Source organism: Mobula birostris, chromosome 8, assembly GCF_030028105.1.
Source record: "Mobula birostris isolate sMobBir1 chromosome 8, sMobBir1.hap1, whole genome shotgun sequence".
Taxonomy (NCBI): domain Eukaryota; kingdom Metazoa; phylum Chordata; class Chondrichthyes; order Myliobatiformes; family Myliobatidae; genus Mobula; species Mobula birostris.
Window position 1 is genome coordinate 87,159,146 of NC_092377.1, and position 13,390 is coordinate 87,172,535.

Sequence of the window (13,390 nt, forward strand, 5' to 3'; positions counted from 1 at the left end):
ATAGGTACTGCAGTGGGGGCCATCAACCCACAGGTAGGAGGGGCTATCCCCCACAGCTAGACTTTTCTTCCAGCCCAACCCAGGGTCATCTAGAGACCTCAGCCTTAGAATCACACCTTTGTTACCTTTTTTTTTATTATTCGCGTATCTTGGCTCATACTTGTTCAGGGAGTAGATCTATTAAGTTATATTCTGCAAATTTCAATGATATACTAACAGATAAATACACATGGCTAAGGACAAGGTAAAATTCATTTCTTTTAATGTCAATGGGCTGTTGAATCCAGTCAAGGGCAGTAAAATTCGATCAAAAATGAAAAAAGAACAAGCCCCTGTAGTATATTTACAGGAAACTCACTTAAGTGATAATGAGCATGGAAAATTAAAGAGAATGGGCTTCACTAATTTGTTTTTCTCCTCATATAAATCAGGACATAGAAGAGGAGTTGCTATTCTCATCTCAAGTAAGCTAAATTTTGAAAAAGTATTCGAAATGGGAGATAAGGAGGGCAGATATATTCTGGTAAGGGGGAATATAGATGAAAATCCAGTTTCTTTATTGAATATATATGTACCCCCAGGAAGTGATATTAGTTTCTTCCAGAAAATTACTAATATTATGGTAACAGAAGCAGAAGGTCTCTTGATATGTGGAGGAGACTTAAATTTACAATTACAACAAAGTTAGACGCTTCCAATAGAAAAACTTATGAAACAAAATCCTTACATAGGAAAGTTAACACTCTTTTTGAGGATGTTGGTCTAATTGATACATGGAGGGACCTTTTCCCCGACAGAAGGAATTACACTCATTATTCTGCCCCCATTCCGTATATACAAGAATAGACTATTTCATAATATTTGGAAAAGATAGAGACAAAGTAATCACCTGTGGAATTGGGACAATAGATGTAAGTGACCATGCACCTATATATTTATCTGTTGATTTTGACCTACAACCAAAGAATACTATTTGGAAACTAAATTCAAGTCTACTCAATGATCCCTATTTTAAGGAACAAATTAAAATAGAAATTGGTCTTTAAATGATAATTCAATGATAATGGAGGATTTCACCTCCCATTCTATGGGATACTCTTAAACGGGAAAATTATAGCGATATCTTCATATAAGAAAAAAATAAGGAATAGAACATTAGAGGAATTACAAAATAAACTGAAGGAACTAGAAAAAAAAACAAATTGAATTTGGCACAGGATACACTAGAGGAAATTTAAAAAATTAGGAATGAAATTAATAGTTCGGCTACACAAGAAATTAGAAAAAAAATTAATGTTTCTGAAACAGAGACACTATGAAAGTCGATCTAAATCTATGAAAATACTGGTGGGGAAACTGAAATAAAAAGATAGCAGAAATACAATTCATAGAATAAGGGATCCAAGAACAAAAGTGATAAAAAATAAGCTAAGTGAAATTCAAGAAGCTTTTGAAATGTTTTACAAAACTCTATATTCCAAAGTTCCAGGGGAAACATAACCCAGATTGACACCTTCCTGAATTCTCTAGAGTTACCCACTTTAAGCAAAGAACAAAATAGAACAATGACTGAAGCTGAACTAAAAACTGCAGTTAGTAGGCTTAAATTAAGCCAGTCACCAGATCAGATGGATATACAGCAGAGTGGTATAAAGAGTTCAGAAGTGAGTTAATTCCTATTTTACTCTCCACACTGAACTGGACCCTAAGAAAGGTGCAAATGCCACCCAGCTGGAAGGAGGCGATAATCTCAGCTATACTGAAAGAAGGCAAGGATAAAATGGAATGTGGATCATTTAGACCAATATCTGTTCTTAATGTGGATTATAGAATATGGCCAAATGATTAGAAGAGTTTCTACCCACACTGATACATAATAATCAGACAGGTTTTGTACAACAACGCCAAACACAAGACAATATACGAAGGACACTTCACATTATGGATCATATTTTTTAAAGTGAAATTGAAGCAATAGTGATAAGCGTGGACGCTGAAAAGGCATTTGATTCGGTTAATTGGAATTTTCTTTACAGAGTTTTACATAGATTTGGTCTACATGACACAATTATTAAAACTATACAGGCACTATACGACAATCCTACTGCCAGGATTAAAATCAATGGAAAGTTATCTAGAAAGGGGCACGAGACAGGGTTGTGCATGGTCATTGCTACTCTTCACATTATATCTGGAACCATTAGCTCAATACATCAGACAAAATGAAGATATCAGGGGAATTACTATTAAAGGGACAGAGCATAAATTGGTCCGTAACGCGGATGACATTTTGATCTATCTAGGGCAACCAACATACTCTTTACCTAAATTGATGTAATCCTTTGAACAATATGGCCAATTATCAGGATACAAAATCAACAAAGATAAAACCCAACTACTTTCATATAACTGTAGCCCACTAAGAGAAATTGAAAGTAGATATCCTTGGACATGGCAAACAGAGTCCGTCAAATATTTGGGCATCATTATACCAAAAGATTTGGCAAAATTATCAGAATGCAATTATCAGCCTATATATAAAAAAATTAAGGAAGATATAACAAGATGGAACCTAATTCCTTTTCTTGGTCTCAGTTCAAGGATTGAATCTATTAAAATGAATATACTGCCCAGACTACTATATCTCTTTCAGACCCTACCAAAAGAGATTAACCAAAATCAATTCAATGAATGGAACAAGATGCTATCAAGATATATATGACAAGGTAAAAGGCCTAGGGTTCGTCTTAAAACTTTGCAATTAGTCAAGGAAAAGGGGGGTGGGGCCTACCTTCTCTTAGATATTATTATTTTGCAGCACAGTTGAGAGCTGTGATACGCTGGTGCAACCCATCATATGGCACTCAATGGAAAAACATTTAGGAGAGGATACGTTCCATTCCCATACAGGCAATTTTAGCTGATAACAACCTACAAAGTTACATAAATAATATTGACAACCCTTGGGTGAAATGGACTCTTAGGGGGGAATGACTCTTAAAATATGGAAAACTATTATAAAAGAATATAAACTAGAGAGAGACATTGGTGTATGAGAGACATCTTAAATGGTGTGCATATAACTCAGATTTTACGCCGAATAAACTGGATGCTAGATTTAAGGACTGGACAGCTAAAGGAATAACAGCTATTTGCAATTTAATGAAAGAAGGAACACTTCAGTTTTGAAATGCTCAAAGAGAAACACTTATTAGAAAAACAAGACTTTTACCGGTATTTACAGATGCGACAGTATGTTAATAGGACAGTTAAAAATGTAACCAAGGCAAGTACATGTCTGATAGAGCTATTTAGAAAGGCATATAATTCAGAGAACAGTAGTAGAATAATTTCAAGCGTTTATAAGGGTTTTTCAAATCTTAAAACACATTCGACTTCATACATTAAAACAAAATGGGAGAAGGAAGGAGGGATAATAATATCTGAGGAAGACTGGACAAAAATATGGAGGTATCAATGGAAGTGTACCAGTTCAGAGAAATGGAGGGAGTTCAGGTGGAAAAATTTGATAAGATATTTTATTACACCCTCTCAGAAATCCCATTATAATAGCAACTCCCCTGCTTGCTGGAGAAATTGTGGAAATCAAAATGCAAACCATTATCATATTTTCTAGGAATGCCCCGTTATCAAAGACTACTGGAGTAGGATACATAATGCCCTACAAGACATCTTTAAATGTGAAATACCCTTAGAGAGTAAGACCATATATTTTGGGTATATACCTCAAGAATGGTTGAAAAGAGATAAATATTTAATGAATGTACAGCTGGTGGCTGGTAAAAAGACCCTTACCAGGAAATGGTTATCACAGGAGAGCCCAACTTTAAACGTATGGATGGAAATTACAATGGACATTTACAAAATGGAGCAGATAACAGCATCTGTTAATCATAAGTTGGAACAATTTTATTCATACTGGAAAAAATGGTTTAACTACATAGCACCTCATAGGCCTGATTTTATTCTCACAAATCAATGAATATGTTGTAAAAAAAAGATCACTCCCTACTCTGTACATAGTTTTCTTCTTTCGATTGTTCTTTCTTTCCTCCCCTTTCTATAAGTGTATACCTCAGATAAATATTATGTGGAGATTTGTGACAAATATGATTATATGATATATAAGTACAGTATCTGAAATACATCTTATGGAAATGTTTGTTTGATGATGAAATTCAATAAAAAATAAATTACAAAAAAAAGAATATCAGCAAAAAGCAGAAGCTGAGCGAAGTGGGTTACAAGGGGAACAGAAAAGGCTCCAAAAGAAGGTAGAAACCTTTAGAGAAAGGGTTACTGATTTACAGGGTCAGAGAGGTACGGGCTTGATGCATATGAACCAGTTTCAGCTGAAGTGTGAGAAATTACTTAAAGAAAAGAGTAAACAAGAGAAAGCAGCAGAACCAGCAAAGGATGAAGTTGAAGGATTAAGCAAACAGTGTAGTGATTTAAAGATGGCCATGAATGTGATTCAGAAATCAGCACAGGAAAGGAAGAGTAACATGGGGGATCATGCAGTGTTTAAAGCAGATTCAAAAATTGCAGGGCCAACTGGCTGCACAGAGAGGAATACAGTAATATGTCCTTTTGGATCTGAAAAAGGGGAGAAAGGTGAGTATGGAGATGGTGATTGGAGTGATTTAGCAGATGAAGATGCTAGATATGGTTACGCTAATTACGAAGCACCATTTCCCGAAGAATCCCCACCGATACCCTACCAATGCCAGCCGGTGCTACCGTTTGCATGATTGGCACCCCTAGTTACTATAAGAGGGGGCGGGGGGAGCCAGGGGAGGAAATCAAAATCAGGATATAACATACACCACACTGTTCAGTGGAGATATTGCTAAGGATATTGGAACATCTGTGCTCAGAAACGATCCTCGAAAGCTTTTCCAAACAACCATTCATCAGAGAGTAGCCTAGATGACTCTGAGGAAAGGACAATGATTATAGTGTGTTTGCATCCAAATATACCCTCAGCCTTGCTAGATATACAACGACATGGTGGGGGAGCAAGTGAGGAATTAAAAGGCTGCAATATTGATTGTTATGGGACGTGGTAGACACGCTAGCCAAACGATACCAGAAGAGAGGTGAACATCCCACCGTGTTTGCCTTCCGTTTATGGACGGTGTTCCAAGGGATATATGGAACGGCATTAGATCGAGTCCAATTAGGACTCGATGCCTCAAATCGATGGTTGAGGACATTGGTGTCTCACTGTGCTGATGAATCTAAAAAGTCATTGAAAATGTTTGATCCTTCTGAACCCACACATGCTGAGGAATGGGCACTGAGGAAAAGAGAGTAGAGCATGGGAAAAGGAGATACAAAGACCAACTAAAACCTCTAATCACCCCTTGTAATAATTATCAGAGAGAATCTGTATTTACCTGTAATCTTCATTGTCTTAACTGAAAAGTGTGTGGGTTCACAACTACCTGTGTGCACACCCACTAGAATTCCCTGACGCTTCATGAACTATCAATGAAGAGAAAACGTATTACCCATGAAATGAGTCTACACTGGTCAGGCATTCCTCATGGTCCCGATCCATCCTCATCGGAGTTGGCCACAACTGATACCACCCTCTCAGCAGTGTTATTACAGGAGGTGGATGGGAAGTTAAGACCGGTAGCGTATACAACACCCATGCTCTCACCAGAGAATGGGGCATTCTGTATATGAAAAGCACTTGTTAGCAGTTTTCTGGGGGGGTACAACATTTCGCCTATATAGTGGGACTTAATCCACTTACAATAATGACAGAACACCGCCCCCCCCACCACACACACACACAATTACTGCTAGATGGAAGGATTAAGGATGGTTCAGTAAGGAAAAACAGAATTGCTAATGGACACTGCTGTTCCAAGGGAGAAATATTAGTGTAGAGCGAGTAAACTTGACTATGTTAGCTGACAACCTAGTGTACCAAGGAAGTGAACATGAGTGTCAAATTATGATAGCAAAGGATCCCAAGTGTCCATTTGTATCAAAACAAAAAGGAGTGGTGGAAGCAGATCAAATAAAGTAATAACTGAGAACAAAGATATAAAGGAAAAAGAAAAAATGTATTTTAAAATTTTTGTAAATAGCTCCACATCAGCACAGGATGGTGAGAGGAGAACAGGGTGTAGCAAACATGTAGAGGATGAACATGGCCAGGAAAGGTATTGTGCAGCTTTAAAGTTTCTCAAAACCATGCGTGCACAGGCAGTAGAATTGGCAGCTGTAGCGTATGTGGTTATCCACCCAGAATGTTTTCCGCCAGGGTCAGTCATACACTCTGATAGTATGCATGTCTGTAACAGCCTGACAGCACATTTGCCTCTGTGAGAAGCCAGAGGGTTTGTTTCTGCAGATGGGAAGCCCCTCCCGTCTGCTGATTTATTACAATATATATCTGAAGAGGCAAAGAGAAAAGAATATAGAGTCATAAAGGTGAAAGCCCACTCTAAATTATCTCCCGAGGAAAACAGAAAGGCTAATGTATTGGTGAAGCAAGGTGCCTTAATTGGGCAGGAAAAGCAGCCACAGATTGGGGAGATCGAGAGGCAGAAGGAACAACAGATTAAGGTTTTATATATATAACAGAGGAGCAGAAGAAAGATAAAGAGTTTTAAAAAACTAATAGAATGAGCAACGTCTGAAATACTAACGTTTGTACAAAAAGAGCACAAGGGAGTGTTTGTTGAAGATGGAGTTGTCCTTTACGAAGGAAAGCTTGTGGTTCTGGAGTGTGGAAGAAGCCAGATGATCCATTGGTACCATGATCTATGGGGACACCAGGGGTGCGAAGGCACCCTGGAAAAGATCAAGGAAGTGGGCCCATGGCCTAAGATGAAGGATGATGTGGAGCATTATGTCAGAAATTTCTTGATCTGTGCACAATATAATCCTGACAGAAATGTAAAGAAAGGAGTCCTTTGACACACGAGACCAGTGGAAGGGCCTTGGACTAATTTGCAGATAGATTACTTTGGTCCCTTACCGCCCACCCCTGGAGGGTAGAAATATATTCTAGTAGTAACAGATACATTTACGAAGTGAGCGGAAGATTTTCTGGCTAAGAGAAGCACAGCAAAGGCCACTGCAATAATCTTATTGGAAAGTATATTCACTCGCTGGGAACTACCCTGGAGTATCGAATCGGATAAAGGCACACATTTCACAGCATAGATAATGCAAGATATCATGGCACTTTTAGTGATCAAGCAGAGATTTCATATACTCTATAGATCACAGTCTAGTGGGATTGTGGAAAAGGTGAATCAAACACTAAAAGATATGATTGCAAAAATGGTGCAACAACATGGCAGATAGTTTTGTCTTGTGCTTATTCAACATGTTGCACCCCTAAAAACTCATGAACAGAAGAGACATGGGAGGATTGGAGGAATTGTCAGGATTAGATTTGTCAGAATACAAAATCAATGAGATTGTATCAGAAAAGTGGGTACGACAATTGGTAGAGACAGTGAAGGAGGCCAATTAGTTGGCAGTCCACCAAATAGGAAAAGTGAAGTAACAAGAGTAAAGCCTACTTTGCCTCAAAAGTCAGTCCCATAGAATTAAGGCCAGGATAAAGAATAATAATTAGAATACACCAACCCACCTCATTTTTAAACCTGTCCAGCTCTTGGCTCTATCCCTCCCCCTCCTGTCTTCTCCTATCATTTTGGATCTCCCCCTCCCCCTCCAACTTTCAAATCCCTTACTCACTCTTCCTTCAGTTAGTCCTGACGAAGGGTCTCGGCCTGAAACGTCGACTGTACCCCTTCCTACGGATGCTGCCTGGCCTGCTGCGTTCACCAGCAACTTTTATGTGTGTTGCTTGAATTTCCAGCATCTGCAGAATTCCTGTTGCTTTCATTTTTAAATCCAAGGTTTGCAGGGCCTTATGAAATGATAGGCAATGCAAGTTCAACAGTGTACAAAGTACTTCTTTCTCCAGATAGAAGTGGATGGTACCACATCAACCAGCTGAAACTGGTGGGAGAAACAGGAATGACATCACCAGGAATTAATGTACATGATGGCACTGATTTGGGAGACTTGAGGATGGAACAACTGTTCCAAGAAGATGGTGGCAGGTCTTATCAAGGGAGTGTTTTCAGTTCCCTCATCCTGAGGACCAAGGGGGTTTTGAAAAAAATCAAAGGTAAAGGAAAATATGCCAGTATTTGTCTCTCCTATCTTGAAACACAATTGGGTGAGGAAAATTGGATGCTTTGAGTCCAAAGACAATTGGGAGTTGGGACTGTATGGTCTAGAAAAACAAATAGAAAATGTGGACTTAAAATAATTTAAGATTTAAACTGGAAATAAAGACAAAAATTACCCTTGTGTGATACAGCTTTAATTCAACATAAAGAGAATAATGTATTTAGTTGCAATGCAGTGTGAGGGAATTCTAGTGGGTATGCACACAGGTAGTTAGTTTGTGAACCCACACGCTTTATAGTTGAGACAATAACGGTTACTTGTTGGTAAATACAGCTTCTCTCTGATAATTATTACAAGGAACGATTCCTATAAACACATTTGCTTCAGTTGTTATAAACTCACATAATTCTGAATAAAACAGCCATCTTAGATTGTTTTGAGAATGACATTTTTTTGGCATATCAGTTGTGGTATATCAATGTTGAGGATTAAGATTTTACCTGCTGTATGGAGTATTTTCAGAAGGAATTGGAACAGGAGTGGGTCATATGGGCCTGGGCATCATGAAGGTCATGGCCAATCTTCCTTCTCAGTGTAATTTTATAACACTATTCCTCGATTACTTTAACGTCCAGGATTCCATTGCAATGAACTCAGTGCTGAGCCATCACTGCCCCATGGGCTAGAGAACTCCAAAGCTTCATTATTCCTGAATGAAAAAAATTCTCTCATTACCTCCTCCTTATTCAGAGGTTGTGCCCCCATGCTCCACACCTACAGTCAAGGAGAGTGTCCTCTCTGTGCTCAGCCTGTAAAACCCAATAAATATTTTTTAAGTTTGGATAAGATCGCTTCTCTTTCTTCTGAATTTCACAACCAAACTCAGATTTGCTCAGTCTGTCCTCATAAAATAAAACCAGCAAAGCTTCCACTAAGGCAAGGGTTCCCAACCATTTTTATCCCATGGACCAATATAATTAAGCTAGGAACTCATGGACTCCAGGTCAGAAACCCCTGCTCTAATGCACTTATGTTAGTTTACAGGTAAGGAGAACAAAACTGAGCACAATATTCCAAATACAGTCTGGCCAAGTTTCTTTGTAACTGCAGAAAGGCCTCTTTACTCTTGCAATCAAATTCTCTTGTAACAAAAGCAGGCAAGTAGGGTTGAAAGGGATAAATCACCCATGATAAAATGACAGAGCAGACAGGTCTAATTCTGCTGCTATGTTTTCTCATCCAAAAATCAACATACCAGTTCACTTCTTACTCCTGCTTGCTGAAACTGAGTTTTGTGTACAAGGACACCAAAATCCCTTTGAGCTTCAATATCACTCAATCTCTCATTATTTAAAAATATCTGCTTTTCTGTAGTAGGTCCCAAAGTGAATTCCTTCATGTTCCCACATTATAATTCATCTGTCATGCCTTTGCCCACTCTCTCATGTTCTATTGAAACATTTCTACATCTAGCTCCCAACTCACATCCCAACTAATTTTGCATTAGCAGCAAATGTGAAGAAAATGACATTTAGGTTCCTCAGTCAAATTGTTGACATAAATTGTGAAAAGCTGGATCTTCCTCTCTGCATCGACTCCTGTGTGAGTCCAGTAGTCTCAGCCGTTCCTTTGCTTTCTGTCCAATAACCAATTCTCTGTCCATTCAGCATATCCTCCAACTCTGAGTGCCCAATCCCACATGGGACCTTATCCAAGGCCTTCTGAAATTCCAATTGTAGCACATCTATTGGTTCCCCTTGGATATTCTGTTGGTTATATACTCAAGGAACTGCAGATATGGTTTTCCTTTCATAAATGCATGATGATTCTACTCAATTCCACTATTCTTTGCGATGTGTTCTGCATTACATTCTCTATTATAGCTTTCTGGATCTTCCCTATTACCCACATCAAGCTAAGAAATTGATCATTCAATTTTCTGTTTCCTTCCTTGCAAAGTTCAATCCAGTGGCAAGTTTCTTAAAGCTGTTAGCATCCCACAGCAATAAACTATTGATGAATTATTCTATTCTGTTAATCGAAACAGGGATGCAGTTTTATTATATTCAACCTAATTGTTGATCTCTTTAGATTTGTGCCTCTGCATATAATGGAGATCTATGCACACCAGCAGAATACTTTGATGCCAAGGCTTAATACGCGGAAATTTCAGATGTATTTCATGGTACTCTGCTTTTTAACTTTTCATCATGCCCATGATTTTCTGACACATGCTTCCAGCTGCATCAATGAGTGCATTCATAAAATAATCCCGAGTGGTTCCCTTGCATTTGTTGTGGGGACACCTATCCAACTAAATAGTTAAACACCCATTCACTGACAACCCACACAGCAGCAGACCAACCTGTAGCTAAGGCAGTTGTAGGCTTGATGATGTTGAAGAACAACAACAACTCCAAACTGGACAAAGTCACCAATCGAAGTCTGTTGACCCGAATGTGCAAAAAGACTTTATATTAATATAACTCCTTCTGACTTTCATTCTCCAAGGTCCCACCTTCAAATGCTTAGCAGGAAACAGCCTCAGCTTAGGCTGATGCTTATGCTTCTGGTGATTGATGATAAAATAAACTTTACACAGGCTGGAAACACAACCTCTTGGAGAGAAAACTACAAGAAATCATGACACACCTGTGGACATCAATGTTCAACTTCACGTTACAGTAAATCCTGAGAGAACAGAGAAATTATAAAGTAAGCTCCCAGTGCCAGTGCAGTGATTTCTGACGCCCAAAGCAGTACATTGTAATAAACTAGTAATTTCATATTAAACCTACATAAATCATGACCTATCCCAGACAATACTGCACGATGTACTGGAATAGGAGAATTACTGCATTTATTATTGGAAATTATTAATAAAACAAAGAAAATGGTTAAAAATGATGAAATGCTTATTTTTTAAAATAGGCATTGCCAAGATATCTGAATGTTAATGCTCTTTTAAAAGTACCCCTTTGTGCCTGTGCCAATGCCTGCTTCGGTATAATATAGAACCTGTGCGAAGAGATTACCTTTTCCTTCACTGTACTGAGGATAAAACATGTCAAAAGTTCCTTTTAACTTAGATCTGAAGAACCCTGATCAATGTCCATTTGGATTATTACATGCTTTTTTAACATGTTCTTTTTTTAAAGATGGTCTTTACTTGTCACATTTATGTCAAAACATACAGTGAAATGCGTTGTCTTGCATCAAATCAAATCAGTTCAGTTAGGATTGTGCTGTGCAGCCATGCCTCAGGAGCTAACATTGTACGCCCTCAATTTACTAATCCTAACCACGTTTTTGGAATGTCGGAGGAAATAGGAGACCCGGAGGAGACCTACATGGTCACGGGGAGAACATAAAACCCCTTACAGGCAGCGACCGGAATTCAATCCCAAACGGTGATTGCCGGCGCCGTGAAGTGACGCACTAATCGCTATGCTATTGTTCCGCCCAACCGCTACTCTACAGTGTTGCCAGGCATGCTGCAAGTTTCCCCAAAATATCCTGAATGACACTAGAAAAAACATAAAAGGTTTCTTCCTATTTTGAAATGTTATACACTTATATTTGAGGGAGATCTTTAGCCCTTTGTCACCACAGCTTATCACCTCTCAGCTTCTATCGCTATTTCCACTCTCTCCTTCATCTGTCTGTCACCTCTCTTCAGCTGGATCCACTTATCACTGGCCAGCTCTTGCCTGACACCTTCTCTTGTACCTTTTTATACTGGCTGTCTCCTTTTGATCTTTCAGTCCGGAAGAAGGGTCTCAAACCAAAACGTTGACTGTCCACTTCCCTCTAAAGATGCTGCATGACCCAGAAAGTTCATCCAACAGCTTGTTTTTTTTTTGCTCAGGATTCCAACAGCTGCAATATTCTGTGTCTCCATCTGAAAGAAACGTTCATTTTGTGCATACTTTATAGTTTTAAACAATCACAAATGTGTTAATAATCTTGCTTAAAATACATAGAGAATTACTTGCATCCATCCATCTCAAAAGGGAAAAAGGATGACGGAAAGGAGAGTCGGTGGGAACATGAAGAATACAAAGGAATTGGTGTAGGATTAGTATACCTCTGTTCTCAATGGTCAGTGCACTCTTGATGGGTCAAAGGTACTTTTTCTATGCTGTATGATTCTAGGAATAGTTTCACAGAACAGCGTTATTTACAGCACGTCCAAATTGGTAATTGAACATATTCTGGCTCAAATATCATGAGAATGCAATGGTTCTGGCATCTACTACTGAGTTCCCTGTTTCCATTGGAATGGATTTGATGGCTGTTTGGTGTTCTCTGGAACCACAAAGCACAGTCAAAGATCAACATTCATCAGCAACACTGTCCCAGCACTTCCTAGCAGTTTATCAGCTACATCAGATTTAGTCGGAGGATGAGTGTGCCAAGAAGGTAGCTGCTTGCCAGAAAATCCAAAGCTATTAGAAAAGTTCTATGTGGTTTAATCCAAGTTTTTACAACAGCTTGAATTCTCTGTTGATGGATGTTTTCATGGTTGCATTAAAACAGGACTGCACCTTAAAGGGGCGGAAAAGAGCCACAGGCAGTTTTACATGTTAATACAATATGTTCAAGTACATGCTGTTTCCATTCAAGGGCTATTCAGCGTGGGGGGGGCGGGCATATTACCACTTTAATACAACATGATTTTTTTAAAAACATAATACAGCACAGTAACAGGGTCTTCTGGCCCAATTACCCCCACGTGACCTACTAACCAGAATGTCCTGAGAATGTGGGAGGACACTGGAGCACGAGGAAACAAATGTTACAGGGAGAATGCATAAACTCCTTACAGACAGAGGTGGGAATTGAACTTGGGTCACTAGAGAGTTACTCTAACCTGTGTGGAGTAAATGGGGATTTGAAGGCTGAGAGTTGGCTTTGCATATTAGCAGGGAGAAACAGCACAGCCTCACAGAAAAGGAACAGCAGGACTACCAGTGCTTGACTTCACTAAAGCTGATACACGTGGTTGCAATGCATTTGTCACTTGCACGGTTTTACGGCATCCACCCTAGGCAGAATTCTAAATTTTGTTTTATTTCGACACACAGTGTGGAACAGGTCCTTCTTATTTAACTCTAGCCTAATCACAGGACAACTTACAATGACCAATTAAATGAGTATGTCTTTGGACTGTGGGTGGAAACTGGAGCACTTA